The sequence below is a fragment of the Oncorhynchus gorbuscha genome, linkage group LG23 (genome assembly GCF_021184085.1).
Source record: "Oncorhynchus gorbuscha isolate QuinsamMale2020 ecotype Even-year linkage group LG23, OgorEven_v1.0, whole genome shotgun sequence".
Taxonomy (NCBI): Eukaryota; Metazoa; Chordata; class Actinopteri; order Salmoniformes; family Salmonidae; genus Oncorhynchus; species Oncorhynchus gorbuscha.
The window spans coordinates 39,194,342-39,213,584 of NC_060195.1; the positions used below are offsets into that span (position 1 = coordinate 39,194,342).

At 44.8% G+C, this 19,243-nt stretch overlaps 1 protein-coding gene across 1 annotated transcript in view; it reads right to left on the reverse strand.

The window, feature by feature from the left end:
- The window catches only part of LOC124010395 (protocadherin Fat 4-like), a 100,077-nt gene that overhangs the window by 74,415 nt on the left and 6,419 nt on the right, over positions 1–19,243 (reverse strand). The gene's annotated exons all lie outside the window — the stretch shown is intronic.

The window sequence follows — 19,243 nt, forward strand, 5'->3', positions numbered from 1 at the left end:
ACAAACCATGGCTGTACAGTGTAGCACGAAGGCAATCCTTCTACAGCATATAATTGCTTGATGGCTGCACTTAATGCGCGCCTTAGAAATTGGTGCAGCCAGACAGCCGCTCGTCTACATCAGTTAGAGAGCGCTCTCGTAAAGGAAGCATAATAGAAACCTTATCGCGGCTCGCAATCGGCGTCTGAAACTTGGAGAAGTGTTTTCCCCTGCCAGAGCGGAACCGATGTGAGCCTCAGATGATGTTTACAACCCTCGCCGTGGCAAAATGCACGGTGCGTGCATGTGTATGTGTCCAGCGCGAGATACCAATCGAGCGTTTCGTCCCGTGCGGCATTGTTTCCCCCTCCCTCGACCTTGTGATTATTTATTTATTTATTTTGCTTGCACGGTATCCGCTTTATGAGGCGAATTCCAGCCTTTGTACATCGGAGGGTCTTCGCAGTCGAAAACGGGAGATAAACCCAAAGTATAAACATGATCCCATTAGGCTCTGGCAGCCAACCAGCATTACCTCAAAGGGATCTGTGTTATCTGTCCAGCGCCTGGGTCTGCACTGGACTGATTCACTGCAGGACTTCTGTTCTGTTATCCCTTTGACTTGGGGCCATTGTGGCAGGCCATCGTCAGCCATAGTCACAGCCTCTCAGGCCAATCCAGCTTCATAAAAATTACACCAAAATAACGTTTTTTTTAAATGGGGTGGTAGAATTGGTTGAGCCGTGTGTTCTTCCTTCAAGTACCACATTGGTGCGTGATACATTTTAGTTTGAGCGACTTACAGGAGAAATTAGTTAGCTCTGGGACTTGAACCAGCAACCTTCCGGTTACCAGCCCAACGGTCTTAAACGCTAGACTACCTGCCACCCTGATAGTTTGTGTGCTAGATACAGACTGCATTAAATCCACACTAAATCAACCAGGTCTGTGTCAAGCTCTACACTGAAGATGGTCTGCTGCTAGTCTAATCCATCAGCATCATTGGGCCAGTTTACAGTTCTATAAAAGTGTTCCACAGTCTTTGCCTGTCTGTAAATCAGGTGTCTAGGACCCCAGCTCATAAGTTACATAAAAGTTGCAAACTGCCAAGTAAAATGTACGGACTTTCATAAATAAAGTAAATGAAGAAAGCAAGATGGCCATAAAAAAAGAGAGCAATGTGCCATGGGAATATCTCTTACAGAGCCTGGCTCGTTTGAATTCTCCTAGCATTACAACAGCAACTTAAATGTATTATTGAGAGTCATGGGCATAAGGTTTGCAGTTGTTTTGACTATGACCATAAGATGCTTGGATTGTGGTCCAGCGTACCACAGAACCAAGCACACAAAAAAACAACCTAAAACTAAAGTTTGAGCATGAACATTTAGTGAACTGCAAAATAAGTGAGGAGTATGAAGTGGGCTGTGTACGGTTGAAAAATAGAAACACACTAAATCTCACATCGGCGCCTTCTTTCATCTCATGCCGTTAGCCATGACCACTGTTCACATTAGCATTTACATACGACTCCCTCTGCAAAAAGACCCGGTTTTATTTGTGCTTACTGAGAACTTGCTTATCAGTTACCGTTCTCCACCCAGCATAAATCCCGAGGATTAAAGGATCTTAAAAAAAAGAAAAAAGTTTGGGGTTGGAAAAAAAAACCGACAGGATGAAAAGAAGTTGGGGGCCCATAGAAATGCTAAAGGAAGTGGCTCTTTTTTTGTTGCTCGGGGGTAGGAAGTTCCCAGCTCCTCCACTTCATTAATTCATGCTATTTAACAAGCAGGATTGTGGGGGCTTCTTCGGCCCCCTTCACACTGGAACCAACAACAGTGCCATCAGTAACTGACAACCCCCTGGGCGGCAGAGCTATGGCCTCTGGGGTCCACGCTGCAAACAGAACCCCGGGAAGCAGAACCTTGCCATTCAAGAGTTCAGCTTTTATTTGTCATCCCTGTTCCCCTACCCAATCACGGGCCCAGGGGAGGAGGATAGAATCCTCTGTTCCTATTAGGGGGCTTGTCAGCATAATCAGTATGCTCATCCATAACTTCTAACTCTCGCTGACCAGAGCGGTGGTGGGGAGGGATGGGGGGAGTGCGTGAAAGGGTCTGGGTCGCGGACGAAAAGTGAAAAGTGTCAGAGCAACAGAGAGGAGAAATGACAATATCCCCCTGACGCTGACGACAGAACAGCTTTTAAAGTCGTAGTTTTTTTCAAAGAAAATTTCCCAAATATCACACATCATGTGTCCTTGAACCGTATCGCGGCAACCCGACAAGTAGAGACATGAAGGCCCTACACCCATAAAAGTGAGACTGTTTTTAAATGAGACTGTTTAGCTCACGTGGACATAGACACGAGGGGAAAGACTGGTCAAGAGAGTTATTCATCGGAGACTAAGCCAAGGGGTCACCATGAGTGTAATGTTAGACACGCACTTTGGCTCACACAGCTAATGTACGTGACTTTTACCAGGGGTTTGAGTGCAACAGGGTAGACTTACACAAACGCCTGAGCATGCATTAAGCCTGCGAGTGATCCTCTTGCAGATTTAGCCAACATTAAAATTGTTCAAGTTACTATATTGAAAGAATGTTACCCACAATTCCACAAAATATCCCCTAGGGCCAAAGAGTTCATCGCTCATGGTGACTCCAAGTGTTGAAACAGGGGGTTGAAGATATCAACTCTCACACCCAATTTCAATATTTCATTCCACCACCCCCCTTCGTACATAACACTCCCCAATCTATGACTGAAGTTGACTGAAAGAAAACAGTGCACATATTCATTATCACAGTGAACGGACATTATCTATTGTGCATGGGTTATCTGTTACGGAGAGAAAAGGAGGGAGTGGTACACGGGATGAAGTCTTCCCACAGCTCATTAACCAAATGTGTGTCTCCCGGAGGCGAGAGGAGGGTCCGCGGGGGTCTGTCCTTTAATTACTAATATAGTTATTAAGGGGTGCCAATGGGGGGGACCACCGGGGCAGGATTGTCCCTGCATTATCACAGTTGCCATTCAAGGCCTTGGAAATCCTCGAAAGCGGTGGCTCAGTGTCACCAAGGAGCTTTTATCATCCTCCTCTCACCACCGGGCCCCCGGGTGGATCCCAGCCATAGCCCATAGGACCCCTGCTGTTCCGCCTTACACACGTACATACGCGCCACACATCATACAAACATATGCATCCCACACGCGCAAACACACACAGTGGTCATAAGGCAAAACAATTGCCGCCACACAGAGAGTGTCCAAGACTGTGGTGGTGCAAGTATCTATAGTATCTGTATGACCGGGAGACTGAAGGAAGAGCACTCTCCCTCTCTTTGCGGTGAAAGTGTGTCTGCGATGGGGTGGGGGACGTTCAGACCAGGAGATAAATCGGCATGAGCGGTTCTTGTAAAACGGATGGACCATCAAGGGATCCTGTAAACAAAACGTTGAGCCTTTGGTCGGATTAATAATGCTATTTTGTTTAAGAGTGGTCATCCATCTCAGTGCTTTAGAGATATAGGCCTGATTGTATCAAAAGTACTGTTTATTTCTAAATATACACAGAATCCAAATGGAAACGCTGGGCGATTAACGCGTACATCTTCCAGTCTGTGTAAACCCTATGCCCATTACCAAGAGCTAAGTGCATCGTGACAGACATCAAAAAGACTACGCCATTTAGATCTTCTTCGCCATGTCTCAGTTTGAAACATTTCCCAGGATGGATACGTCCTTTCTGAATGAAGTAATGAGCATTAAGGGTTGAGCAGAGCAACCACAACCTCCTTCTCTTACACCCCCCCCCCCATTCCGTTGATGATTTAAACACACAGGGATGAAGCTGAGCATTTTTTTCCCTTAGCCAAACAAGGGGGGGGGGGAATGCCTGGGAATTACCTGTTGGACCTGAGAGAGCTTGGCGAGCCCGTGCCAGGGCACAGGGGCCGTGGTGCAAGACATTCACTTTAACAGACAAAGAGAGAGGCTAGGGGGAAGGGCCTCCTAGGGAAAAGTCACTAATGAATTCCACTTACAGTGCCTCCATTTTGCAAGGTTTTCAGTGCTCATTGGAAGGCAGAAACGGCTCATGAAGACAGCGTTAAGACCTATTCTTCTTTGCTACACAACACGCGTAATGCCGGGTTTTGTAAACCTTATGTTGTAGACGCAGTAAAAAGGTGACTCTTTAGTTCCATTTTGTCTTGGATAACCTTTTTCCGATCCAGTTCTGACGATAACGATTTAAGTTAAAATAAACTAGCCTTTAACACGGTTTTTCCAAATGAAACGCAACATACCGTGACATCTGCTTGCAGAAACAAGCGTCGCTCAGCTGGGTCGCGTTAACCATCAAAACGGGTCAATGACTTTTAATGCCAATGCATTGCCAGGAAGGACAGCAGCACTCATTTAACTGTCAGAAAGAAAGCGGAAATCCTGCAAAAGAAAAGAGCTCCTAGCTGAGCCCCTGTCTATGGCCAGTAACAACAAAATGAATGGAAAAAAATGAATGAGCATGTCAACTGCAGTTGCACAGAGGTTGCACGTCCATGATGCTCTCTCTTTGGCCTTGTTGTTCGTTCGCCTCATGCTGATGATAATGAATAGTGCAAAAGAATGACCAAGTTTCCCTTGGAAGGCAACAAAAGCCCCCATCACCTTGTGACATCTCGGGCCCGGTAACACATAATCTGGGCCGTCCCAGGCTGTGCCACTAGCGCGGGCAGCGCCTGAGCACAGAGCTGGCCTCTGTACTTACTCAAGCCCTGGCTTGTCTGACTCCCATCAGACACTGGAAAAGGGGAGAGAAAAAAAAAAACAGGCTAGACTCAATGCAGACGCGCTGCACCGCAACAGCCTGGCTGGCAAACCTGTCACCATTCAGGACGTCCAAATCGTCTGCGGAGATAAAACAGCTACGAACACAACCCGGCTGTGACTTGAATTACACCCATAGCCGGAGGAGGGATAAAAAAAAAGAGAGGTGATCTTCGATTAATGGAATTTGATAAGAAGAGAGTAATAGTGATTAAAAATTGGGCCTTGTTGATAACTCAAAAGGGGCTTGAGGTTTAGTTTGAATGGTATTATCTAAAACAGAGTCCCTTGGACAGAGCGAGGAAAGTGAAGGTGGAAGGTAAAAGGAATCCCTCGTGCCCTGGGAAGTTTCACATCTTCCTGATCAGTTTGGGTTTGACCCATTTTTAGCTTCTTCCTTCGGACTGCTTGATTCATTCTGCTTTCGTGACACCCCCTCCCCCAGGAGGGTTTAACCTTGGGTCACCACCAACTTCTTAATCAGTCCAGCACATGACCAGCCCTCTCAAATCCCTCCATACCAGAGGGAAGCACTCCCTTATACAGTATATTATGATAAAGAGATCACGACCAAATAGAGAGAACTATATCCCCATTTGAAAGCCAGGCTCAATACATCAATCGACAGATTGGGGGGGGGATGAGAAACACTTCTCCATAAAATCCACACTTCAAAAGAACCCCCTTCTTAGACAGAGTGGGAGTGGGAGGTGTGGGGGGGGGGGGGCGGCAGTGTCCTTCAAGTCCACAATGCCACTGTGGTCCTCAGATCTAAAAAATCTTACAGGGACCTAGGATGTTGAAATAGTATGTGGTATGTTCTCTCCCTAACTATTTCTCTTTGAAAATGTGACTTTTTGAATGGCCTCTAATTGCTATCAGTTGGGTTGTAATAACTTTAACCAAATGAGTGAAAGGGAAGCAAGGGAATAGGGTCTGTGTTGATTGGTTGTCAGTGGGAAGGGCAGTTTCCCGGGTTGGCCAGAGAACTAAAAAGGTCAAAGAGTGTCCCGAGAGGTCGGAAGCCACGTCAGGGAGGGTCAGAGTTCATCCCACACAGTCATGGTTATTTATCCTCCTCAGTTAAAAAACACAAGGTTTAATCCCTTCGGTTTAAACCCCACCGCCAAAAATAAATAAATAACGTGATCTCTTGTCATCCTCTATCATCTCTTATAATCTCAGAACTCTCCCCGTTTGTTTACTGTAACACCATTATCCTAATCTTTGTTTGACAAGAACAAAGATGCAGCTTTGGTAATAGTAAACGGCATGCAGCCGATCATTTGTGAGAAGAGTAGACCAACTTCTTGCAATTGTATCAAGTTTGTACACCATTATAAAAAGGTATTTTTCAATAATAAAGTAATTCTGATTCCCTACAATATCTATTAAGAGATATTAGAGAATATAATGTAACCCTTATCTTGTTATCAGATAAAGATACTTCCTAAAACATCAAAACATTTACTAGAAGTCCTACCCCACAGCCCCGAGCCAACTAATGTATTTAAACAGAGCCACCACTTAACTTCAAAGTCTGGTCTGATAAACCTGAACTGATAACCCAAACTATAATATAGCCACGGTGAGCGGTGGCTAACAGTAACTCGATGGAAACTAGTGCCAGTGTCTGAGAAGAAGAACTGATACACATAAGGCTAGTCTAGCCAGAGAACAGTACAACCTCGTTAAAGAATGCCAAGTTCCCTATAAATGAGGAAGGCAAACACAACCTCTGCACTCAGTGTCAGGGAGAGCGACTGCAACACCTCTGCAGCCACTTGACAGAGTGAGTGAAAAAGGAATGTGGGAGGGGGGGGGGGAGAAGAGTAGCACTTCAGCCGAATGGGAGACACAAGCCCCGGCAGCAGTCAGAAGCGGGGACACAGGGGCTACTGTTCCCATTGAGCGCTTTGTCTCTGGACCTCTCTTGTTTTTCATCAGCAAACCATGGTACAATGAAGGCGGCGTGCTCCCCTCCCCTCTCCGAGGCTGTCAATACTGGACCTATCAGGCCCTGAATGGCCGAACCAGCCTTCCCATGAAAATCAAGTCAATGACCTGCTTCCCTGCTCCCCTTGTGAAGTGGATGACAGCCATCATTTCCAACGGAGGGAACCAATATAAAATGCATTAATTCCTTCTCTGTGAGCTCACCGTAAATGATTTGATTGTGGCTGATTCGACATAGTCTTCCTGGCTTCCCCAGAAGAGGAAAAACTAAATGCAGGGAATGTTAAGAAGATTTTCAACCAAACATTCACTTCAGCCTTACGACCCAATCAAGTGGAAGAGAGACAGCTTTTGTCTACCTTTGGCCGACCAAGGAAAGTGCAGCAGTGAGAGTGAAAAAAAGGAAAATAAATGTAAAGATTTTGCCAAGCTTTTGTCACGCTTTAAGGGCTGGTTTAGTCAATTGCTGTCAGATCAAGAAGACAGAAAGAAAAACAGCCGCGGTTGCCTTATATAAAAAAATCTAAAAAACACTTTCTCTCGCAGCCAAGTCGGGAGAGTCCCCAATACACAGAATTACACAGTTACTTTTAAAGGATTTGCATTTAAAAGATGGCATAGATGCCTGAATGCAGGTCGTTCCCCTGTGACCATAGAAACATTCGAAAAAGGTGGGAAATTCAGTCCACTGAACTTTAAACGACTTTATTAAAGTGTCACTAATCAGAAGTGAAAGACACAGGGTTTTAGTGTTTGGGCAAACTTACAGAAAAGCTCTCAAAAAGCTTAATGACCTGCTAAGAGCATTACTTTGAAAAGCCTTGTTGACGGCAGAGTTTAATAAAATAAAAAAAAGAGAGTCGTATAGCTCAATTTGAGAGAGAAAAAATGATTACCCTGAAAATGGCAAGAATTTGACTTTCTAAGGAATTCCATTTTCAGTCTGGAGTTAAGCAAATTATCCATTCCCACTGCTTTAAGAATAATAAACAAGGTCTTCTTATGTCAAGTAAGAGACTTACAGCTAATTCTACAATGTTTTACTGCCAGTCGATATTATCATATATTACAAATAAAACATATTTCATTGGATTTGGCGGAAAACAAGCAGGAATAATGAGGTCTATAACTGGAAACAAAATAATGACTTATGAATATCTAATCCTGCTATTTATTTACAGATTGTCGATGACATATAAATGATTCAAGAACATTCCAGAATTTTTTTGCTCCCCAACAATCTCTGGATCCTAAGCAGAAAATAGCTACCATTACAGTGTTTAATGGTATAACAACTCAAAGCATAATCCCTGGCTAACAATAGTGATGTTTGAAAGGACTCCTGTGAGTCCCGTTTGGTGTCTGCCAGGGCGGCCGGCGTTTTACAACCACCGGCTGGGCTATGTAATCTCCTCTCAATGGCCTACGAGCCACAGGCCTGGAGAGGAGACCTCCAGATGAGTCTCTATCCACCCATCCATCCGACCAGCAAATCCCCAGCGACGGAGAGAGCCAGCCTCATTTCCATCCAAATCCGATGGAGGTCTAGTGATCGCTAAGAATAAAAACCAGACCGCGGAATTGATTATTACGAAGCTATGGAGAAAAAAGGTGGGGGTTGAGGGGGGAGGATGAATTAACATTGGTGCTAAAAAAGAGCTTCTGATCTTTGCTGCTTGTCCTCATCATACCACCCTCAATGAATCATCCTGGGATTATTTTTATTAGAGCTGATTCGGGTAAGAAATTAATTAAAGTGGTACTGATGTATGCGGAGTGGAAAAACAACATCAACAACAACAACAAACAACAACAACAGGATAATGATCCAAGAGGCTAATTTATGTAATAATGATATGAATGGGATATCCGAAGACTAGCATGCTTAATGAGCAGGAAAAATAAGTATTTTTGAAGATAAGTGGATCTAAAATGAGGTGGAAGGTTGCTACTGCTTGTTCTTTGCATAATCTTTGCATAATCTTTGCATAATTCATACTTCGCCAAACATTGTAGTAGCCTACATTGCAACAGAGTTTCGTACCGAATGCTTTCGTAGGTCCATGTCACAATTCCTTTTAAAGTCCTTATTCAGTTGCGTAAGTGAACGGGGTGAAAACATCACGACAACAGCATAGTCAAAAACACACGTCCGAGATTAGCACTGATAAACATTTCCCGTGTTAGTTTTTGAAAATAGTAGAGGCAGAGGCACGTTTACAATCCCGACCTTAAGACGCACCACAGTCCCCAATGGCTCTAATGCCAAACAGCACAGTGTCTTTAAAGCTGCTATGAAACCTACTGCAGGGGTCAGACAGGGCATTTGACAGACAGAGAGGGGGAAACACGAGCCTTCTCTGATTGACTCCATATGACCGATAATGCCAAGACATCAAGCTCGGGCAACCACTTGTTGGCCTGCTTACGAGAAACTTGACAGTAGGATGGTATATTAGGTTTTAAAGATAAATCTGAATCTGATGTGCGTTTACTATTGCGGCCAGAGCTCATACTCGGAAATAGACAGCCAATGAATATGAATAATATATGGGGTAGCGACCTGGGGATAACTTTGAGATAACTTGCCTAGCGTGTGCGCTATCTAACCTAGCAGTAACACACATTCCAACGATTAAATATACAGAACGTGCAAACAATTGTAATACTTTAAGTTGTCACACACTCAGAATGCAATGTTGAAAGGTTTGAAGACTTAGAAGGGTGTAAAAACCTGTGCTTTTACTCGAATCGAAAAGGGAACTTCTGCAAATGCCTCCACAGGCAACCATAAAGAAAACAACATAGTTGAAACACATGTCACGATGACATCGGCAATGTATAAGGAGTAGGTCTTTATAAAGTTCATAACGTTTCCGCCCAGCACCTGGGCCTGAGTATGAGCATAATGTGATGTGCGTACGACAAGGTTACTTGCTCCATGGGCAACCAATCAGAGACAAAAGGAGCACACGGAGCTGTTTCATAGGCCGGCCTGCAGCGAGGGGTGATGGGACGTAATAACCACATCATTATTAACAGCGTCTCAGCCTTGTCACACGTCTCAGATGCATAAAGACGCCATGGGGAGGTCAGGGTCTCCAGCACTGTAGGGCCATGTCACATACACACACACACACACACACACACACACACACACACACACACACACACACACACACACACACACACACACACACACACACACACACACACACACACACACACACACACACACACACACACACACACACACACACACACACACACACACACACACACACACACACACACACACACACACGATGCAAGAATGACCACACACACACAGCTGGCGCAGTGGTTCAGCTGCCAAGGGACATTGCTTCCGCTAATTCTGCAAATTCTGCAGGCTCTGCCAAGGGCAAGTCAAACGTCTCTACGTTCACTGGCAACCTGACCCTTTGCGGTGTGAACGTTCATCACCTTCCCTCAGGGAATTAACTCGTTATCAGATCAAGACTGAGCCAACACATACGTCTCCCTCTCATTTATGCGTGACCAGAATCATGTTAATGAAAAGTTTTACGTAATCCATTTCACGCCAACACGCGGAATGAAGACTCAACGGCAATGGGAGTATGTGTCTGTTTATACGGTAGAGGAACAAATATGGAAGGAAATCCCATTCTTGGCCTGATCTTGATAAATCACCTGGCTCCAATGGAGAGGCAGCTCTATTGCAGAGAAATGACACAAATTCAATGCACCAGGACTTGTAGGTTTTTGCTGTGGGTTATAACACAGAGCAAGTTCAGCACAGACCTGTAGAGTAGAACGAAGTACATACAGTATGGGGTCACTTTTAATGCATGACTACAGTGCATGATGTTCAGGGAAGCTACTCCCGTTAAGAGCAAACCTCATGAGGACGTCCCTATCACCAGGGGGGTATCAGAACACAGTGTTTCAGTATGAAGTAGCCAGCATATTTTCCATCTTGCTTGTTGGACAATGTATGCACCTTTGGCCAAAATACAGGGGATTCTTGACTTAACCACACAACTGCACACACGCACACAGCTAAATGGCAAATATGACAACATTCAACGTGAGACTAAATTACGGCAAAGGAATCAGAGACAGCACAGCTGGTCTAATTAGGCCACTCCAGCGATTTGCATAGGAGAAACAAATGAGGGGGGGGTAACATTTGCACAATGTCAACGCGTGTAATCGAAACCAGAGAAACTGTTTCTGTGTCCCGATGTACGGAGCACAAACAGCTAAACGCTTCCCATTGCTCCTTGAGATATCGTCCGGTTTAATAAAAGCAGAACCTTTGCCTGACAACAAAGCTCAGAGAGAGCTGCTCAGGTACCCAATCAAAAACGAGAGCTTGAGTCACGTTGGCTGGCTAGAACATCGCTGCCCCCCCAAAAATGTGCACCCAGATGTTTTCAATTAGGCAGCCCTACCAGAGGGGGCCGCACTCACCGAAATGGCCAGCTAAAGAGGAGAGCTCTTTTTCTCTCTCAAACTGGAGACTTCAGTTGTTGGAATTGTGTAAACAAAAGTGTTGTTTTATTATTAAAGCAAGTTTTGTTTGTTGCCGTGCAAATGTAATACATTTGTTTAGATTTAGAAAAATGTAGATGAGACTATTTGAATGGAACTTGTGCTGCCATCCTTAAAACGCAAGCAAATCCTCTTCAGTAACTCTTGGACACCACAAACTTGTTTTGGGAGAATAGCTGGTCGGAATTTGAAAATATCTCATGAGCCAAAGTTGCCTGCAATTCAGTTCACTTTGAATACTGCATTATGTAAGATATGATATGGAAAGGCCAACATAATTTCAAGAGAAGTTTGTCTTTTTTTCAAGTGCCAAACAAGGCACAACTATTCAGTTACACGCTGGTGTGCATGTATAATGAAACCTAATAAAAAAAGTGTTCTCCAGAGTTTAGAGAGATGCTTCGAGGCACTCTAGAGAGACACGCACACTACGCCACACATAATTGAAAATAAACAGGTAAAACATAAATCACGCTTCCTGTCAAAACCGTTTGACCAGCCAGGATACAGTATGCTCTGCACTTTGTCCCCCTCTCTTGATGGAAAACTCATCAAATAAGAGGGAAGAAAACAATAACGTGAACTTTTGTCTCTGGTGCCAATCTATCCCTCCTTGTTTCTAGGCCTGACGGTGCTGAAGCTCGCTCTGACCCTCTCCCACAGCTCAAACCTCAATCCCTCCTCCTCCTCCTCCGCCTCCTCCCTTCCCTCCTCTCTCTCTCTGCTCCTCAATTATCTGCCTGCCTGTGGGAGATAGCCTTCTTGCCTTGGGGTCATCTCTGCTAACCGCAGGCTCAAAGAAAAGAGGAGGTGGTTTAGACATTGCAGAGGGCGGAAAACAAAAACGCACATTCTGTTTCCTGCAAGTCCTTTAATGGCACTTGGTGCTGATGATACAGGGTGGTGATATAGGGTCTGTCACTTGGTGCTGATGATACAGGGTGGTGATATAGGGTCTGGCAATCGAAATCCCTGAAAGCGTTTTTCTTTCCAGATGAAATGAAGATGTGCCTAAAGGTACTGCTGCAGTGTACTTTTGTCCAGAGAAAACAATAGAGGCTTCGGGGGAGCTGTATACATTTGGTGTGTGTGTGTGTGTGTGTGTGTGTGTGTGTGTGTGTGTGTGTGTGTGTGTGTGTGTGTGTGTGTGTGTGTGTGTGTGTGTGTGTGTGTGTGTGTGTGTGTGTGTGTGTGTGTGTGTGTGTGTGTGTGTGTGTGTGTGTGTGTGTGTGTGTGTGTGTGTGAGTCACGTGTAGAACAAATCATTCCGTAGCTGGGATCCATTATTACTGCAGTGAAAATGTGCCAAAATCAACTCCCCTCTCGACTTTCCCCTCCTCCCAAGCACACTCTGGGTCTGACTCCTCTAACTTTTTACTAGCCTAAGTAGTGGAATCTTTTTGCTGGAAACGGATTTGAACCGTTCCTTCATAGACCAGGCAAGTTACGTGGACTTGAGCAGCACAGCTATTACAATACCTATATTGTAGATGACTAGATATTGTAGATCCTAGTACTACACAATACTAATGTGAATGCAACGTCAATAAAGTAAACAACACCCGAAGACAGCCTATCAGCTTGAACCAGTTTCTATGTCGGCTGGATGCTAACAACCTGTAACACCTACGCCGGAAAGTCAGTCAAGACATTCTACTCAAAGTCACCCAGTAAACCGGAGTTCCTGGACTGCTGGCCAATCAAATCAGTGGAGGCTTCTGGGGGGGAAATACTTGATACCATTCCACCTATTCCACTCCAGCCGTTACCAAGAACCCGTCCTCCCGATATTAAGGTGCCGCAAACCTCCTGTGCACTCGATAGGAGCATTTCTCATCAAGGTTCCGGTCAAGAGAACAAACTCATTAAGCCTCCGGTCCTGTTGTTGTTTGATCAATTGTCCCAGAGTCCAAAGCAGCAGGGCGTCCCCCAGTGGGCCTGATACTAGCTCAGCCTCTGTGTTCAGACCACATATGCGAGGAGTGATGAGGCCTGACAATCAAATCCACAGAACCAGAGAAATGTATCTCTGAAGTTAAAAATAAAAAAGGCCATATGATAGCTCTTTGGAGCTCCCGCCACATTCATTTCAAACAGCAGAGATAGGCAGCAGACAGAGAAAGGAGAATGATTATTGAAGACCGTTTTGAAACGTTTGGCCAGTCTGTCGTCTGAGGTTGACTCTTGGTCGACATTAGTTGACCTAATGTGGTGCTCAGAGCGTTCATTACCAATGACATTTCTTTATTGACTATTGAATTTATGTTAAAAAAATATATATATATATGTAACGGATGTGAAACGGCTAGCTTAGTTAGCGGTGTGCGCTAAATAGCATTTCAATCGGTTACGTCACTTGCTCTGAGACCTTGAAGTAGTAGTTCCCCTTTCTCTGCAAGAGTGATGGGTAACGATTCTTCGTGGGGGACTGTTGTCGATGTGTGCAGAGGGTCCCTGGTTCGCGCCCGGGTATGGGCAAGGGGACGGACGTAAAGTTATTCTGTTACATTGGTGCCGTGACCCGGATTACTGGTTGCTGCGGAAAAAGGAGGGAGGTCAAAAGGGGGGTGAGTGTAACGGATGTGAAACGGCTAGCTTAGTTAGCGGTGCGCGCTAAATAGCGTTTCAATAGGTTACGTCACTTGCTCTGAGACCTTGAAGTAGTAGTTCCCCTTGCTCTGCAAGAGCCGCAGCTTTTGTGGAGCGATGGGTAACGATGCTTCGTGGGTGACTGTTGTCGATGTGTGCAGAGGGTCCCTGGTTCGCGCCCGGGTATGGGCGAGGGGACGGACGTAAAGTTATTCTGTTACATATATATACATTGGGGCAAAAAAAGTATTTAGTCAGCCACCAATTGTGCAAGTTGTCCCACTTAAAAAGATGAGAGAGGCCTGTAATCATAGGTACACATTAACTATGACAGACAAAATTCCAGAAAATCACATTGTAGGATTTTTAATTAATTAATTTGCAAATTATGGTGGAAAATAAGTATTCGGTCACCTACAAACAAGTAAGATTTCTGGCTCTCACAGACCTGTAACTTCGTCTTTAAGAGGCTCCTCTGTCCTCCACTCGTTACCTGTATTAATGGCACCTGTTTGAACTTGTTATCAGTATAAAAGACACCTGTCCACAACCTCAAACAGTCTCACTGCAAACTCCACTATAGCCAAGACCAAAGAGCTGTCAAAGGACACCAGAAACAAAATTGTAGACCTGCACCAGGCTGGGAAGACTGAATATGCAATAGGTAAGCAGCTTGGTTTGAATAAATCAACTGTGGGAGCAATTATTAGGAAATGGAAGACATACAAGTCCTCTGATAATCTCACTCGATCTGGGGCTCCACGCAAGATCTCACCCCGTGGGGTCAAAACGATCACAAGAACGGTGAGCAAAAATCCCAGAACCACACGGGGGGACCTAGTGAATGACCTGCAGAGAGCTGGGACCAAAGTAACAAAGCCTACCATCAGTAACACACTACGCCGCCAGGGACTCAAATCCTGCAGTGCCAGACGTGTCCCCCTGCTTAAGCCAGTACATGTCCAGGCCCGTCTGAAGTTTGCTAGAGAGCATTTGGATGATCCAGAAGAAGATTGGGAGAATGTCATATTGTCAGATGAAACCAAAATATAACTTTTTGGTAAAAACTCAACTCAACAAAGAATGCTGAGTTGCATCCAAAGAACACCATACCTACTGTGAAGCATGGGGGTGGAAACATCATGCTTTGGGGCTGTTTTTCTGCAAAGGGACCAGGACGACTGATATGTGTAAAGGGAAGAGTGAATGGGGCCATGTATCTTGAGATTTTGAGTGAAAACCTCCCATCAGCAAGGGCATTGAAGATGAAATGTGGCTGGGTCTTTCCGCATGACAATGATCCCAAACACACCGCCCGGGCAATGAAGGACTGGCTTCGTAAGAAGCATTTCAAGGTCCTGGAGTGGCCTAGCCAGTCTCCAGATCTCAACCCCATAGAAAATCTTTGGAGGGAGTTGAAAGTCCGTGTTGCCCAGCAACAGCCCCAAAACATCACTGCTCTAGAGGAGATCTGCATAGAGAAATGGGCCAAAATACCAGCAACAGTGTGTGAAAACCTTGTGAAGACTTACAGAAAACGTTTGACCTCTGTCATTGCCAACAAAGGGTATATAACAAAGTATTGAGATAAACTTTTGTTATTGACCAAATACTTATTTTCCATCATAATTTGCAAATAAATTCATAAAAAATCCTACCATGTGATTTTGTGGATTTTTTTTCTCATTTTGTCTGCCATAGTTGAAGTGTACCTATGATGAAAATTCCAGGCCTCTCGTAGGAGCACTTGCACAATTGGTGGCTGACTAAACTTTTTTGGCCCCCCTGTATATATATATATATATATATATATATATATATATATATATATATATATATATATATATATATATATATATTTGTTTGATGCGCTGATTTGTTTGCAAATGTTATGCTGTGTATACTGTAGTGGAAGAGGGAGAGAGCGAAAGAGAGACGGGAGGGAGAGAGGGAGGAAGAAAGAATATTGTGGAGGGGAGGGGGGGGGGGGTGTCATGACGTTAGTTGACACAACTTGCCTACATAGTGACACATGGTCTGGATAACGACCCCACAGCCTTGTTTTTCAACCTGAGCCCTGAGAGAACCATCGTGGCTAAACAGACACTCATTGTGAGTCGATGTGGCCGTTAGCTTTGAAACCGGGCGAGATAGAGAAACAAAAAGTTCAACATTTCAGAAAATAAGTGAGGTCTCTGGACAGAGACAGCCACGGACGTGCCCCACGATGCTATCACTGTATCAGCATTGATATTGTAACAGTTAGAGTCATTCTTCCAGGGGAAGTGCTTTAAAGTGGTAGCATGAAAACTGGAGTGTTCCTGTCCTGGCATGGAAGATACTGTGTGTGAACTTGACCTCGCGCCTTGTAATCCAGCTATTTAATTGTGAACATTAACAACAAAATAATAGGGCAGCTGTGTGTGTGTGTGTGTGTGTGTGTGTGTGTGTGTGTGTGTGTGTGTGTGTGTGTGTGTGTGTGTGTGTGTGTGTGTGTGTGTGTGTGTGTGTGTGTGTGTGTGTGTGTGTGTGTGTGTGTGTGTGTGTGTGTGTGTGTGTGTGTGTGTGTGCGTGCGTGCGTGCGTGTGTGTGTGTGTCTGCTTTTCCCGCTGCATGCATGTGAGGAAGGGTTTATAGGTTGTCTCGTAAAAGACACAGGCACTTAGAGAGAATCCTCTGTTGGCCTGTCTGAACTTTGACCTCAGACGGGACCACCATGGGAGGACCAACATATGCATCAACTCCATGAAGGCTGTGAGGAACCCTGGTGATGGCCGCAACAAAACACATATCCAGCCAATTTACCCCGTGAATTTACTGTCTCGCTCGCCTCAGAAACCCTTCATCCCCCCACGCCAACAAGCATATCGTATGGTATCAGGGCAGCGCAGCCCTCGCTCTACCTTGTTGACCTGCCTGTAGAGGTTTTGTGTTTCATAGTGCTTCTACACTACATCAAGCACTCCACCGGCCACTAATGCCCTACTCACATTTCCTCAGGGTTCAAGGTAGAGGAGTTTATGGGTTCAAATAGCGTTTGTTTTCTTTCAAATACGTTGAGCGTTTGACCAAGCCTGCCGGGAGAGCCAGGTGGACGGGGTTTGTACTTTGTCTATTCCATTGGTTCCATTGTGCCAGGCAACCTCAAACCCGAACACAGTAAAAGTATTCAGAGTATTTGCAGTGACGCCAACCATGGTAAGGCATTTAGGTTGAGTCGCAATCCATTTAACGCCCAATAAGCTTGCTTAAAACAGCAGCATAACATAAATAAACTGTCTTTCCCCAACTGTCTCATCGCTTACAAGAGGATAGACGGTTTTGCTTTGTTTAATTTTGCTTTGGAGTGGCTAGTTTTCTGGACAAAATGTACCTTGCAGGGGGGGGGGGGGGGACAGAAAGTTTGAGGGAGCTAAAGATGGGAGAGAGAGGGAAAAGAAGTCGGTCAACTCCGCTGTCTAGAGTAAGATAAGCACTAGTAAGAGGCATCTATCTAGCCATCTGTATTCCCCTGTTTCTATGTCCAGTCCAAGAACATCAGGCCAGCGGGCAGAATGCTGATGCTCCCCTCCTCAGTTTGTGAGATGATCCGAAACTTCTCCCAAGTCCCCCCCCCCCCCCCCCCACACTCCAACTCCCACTTCCCTATTCCTCTGTCAGAAAGGAGGGGGTCCCATACACAACCCTAAATCTGTCAGTGAATGATGCTGGCACAGACCATAAGACAACAGAGCCCACTGAACCAATGCCAGAGGGGAGCAACACTATATCTGTGAAGGCAAAACAAAGGAAGGACTGTTGTGAGTCGGCAGTGTTTATTTCCAGAAGGAACAATGCTTTCGAGGGGAAATAAGTGATGTAGCACTTCAGGCTCTCTCCTAAAAGCTCCATTCTTTTTCACCAGGAGCAAAATAAAACAATTGAGCTGGAGCTGGAGAGGGAGTGGTTTTGGGAGTGGAGAGAGAGAGAGGAGGGCAGAGGGTAAGGGAGGGAGAGGAAGAGCCAGAGAATGAAAAGACACAGAGAGAAAGAAAGAAAGAAAGACAGAGAGGGGGGGGGGGTTGGCAGACGGAGGAAGATTCAGAGAATGAGTGAAAGAAAGAAAGAGAGAGCGGGCCAGACACCCTGAACAATATTGGCTGACAGGTTAAGAGCTAGAGCAGGTTGTTACATCATGTTCTGCTATCAAAGCCAACTCCAAATCCCAAAAGACAGAAACCAATCAACAATCAATGGTATTTATACTAACTTAATCAGATACCAAGAGGCATTTCCACAACAAGTCAGCGGCAACTTCTGTTTCAGCGGCAACTTCTGTTTCATAGCAAGCTCAGCGCCATGTCAGGTTGTTTATGATAGCAATCATTGATAAGGCATACTCAACAGAATTCTGTTCCGTTTAAGTCATTCCTAAACATGGTACACAGTGCAAAGCACAAGAAAAGTGAGGGTCAACATTTTTTAACAAGCAATACGAAGGCCCTTTTGAAAGGGCCCTTAAATATTACGTTTTGATTTGAAATGTGTCAGTCTAAGCCCAAACCCTTAGCCTTTCCTATGTCACACTGCCGAGCAGTACTGGAGACTGCTTTAAAGTAGGGCAAATCGAAAAGGCCATTTCACCCAAAGGAAAGTCCGTTTAAAACCATCAAAGTGGCTTTAGCTATTACACTTAAGAAGGAACAATAGAGTGTGACAGTCATAGGTTATGTTAAAGTCATCGCTCAGGCGACTGAAAAGGACCTTGAGAACAGGACTGGACTTTGAGAACAGGATTTGTACAGGGAAAACTTAAGAAATGTGACATGTATTATTTTCCTCCATTGAAGAGATCCGTATCTGTGGTGCTGCAGGCAAAGTGAGAGAGCATTTGACATCCCCATTTGACCCTACTAACATTAAGTGAAATGACAGCGCAATTCTTTGCAAATAATCTCTGATTTGAATCATATCTGAGTTTGCCTCCAAATCACCTATTATTGGATTGGATTTCAATTTCAGTATTTGTAATGGTTGAAATGGTATCCACAAAAACGATCAAAAGCAGCAGTGGGCTCCTTTTTGGTTGCACTCAGAAAACTCCAATTTATAAACCTGTGTCATCAAGCCTGTAATAACACAAATTCTCGGTTCCAGTTGAAATTTCCCAAAACACATATACAGTCTATAGAATCACATTTGTTTTTCATTTGAGGGGTGGCTAGAGCTTAGCCACCCAAAACTGGGTCTCGGGTTTCAGCGCTCAACTTCAGAGAATTGAACTCCATCCCCAACGGAAAGTTAAACCGAAGCCCAAGAGGTGCAGCATCACATAATGCATACGAAATAGAGA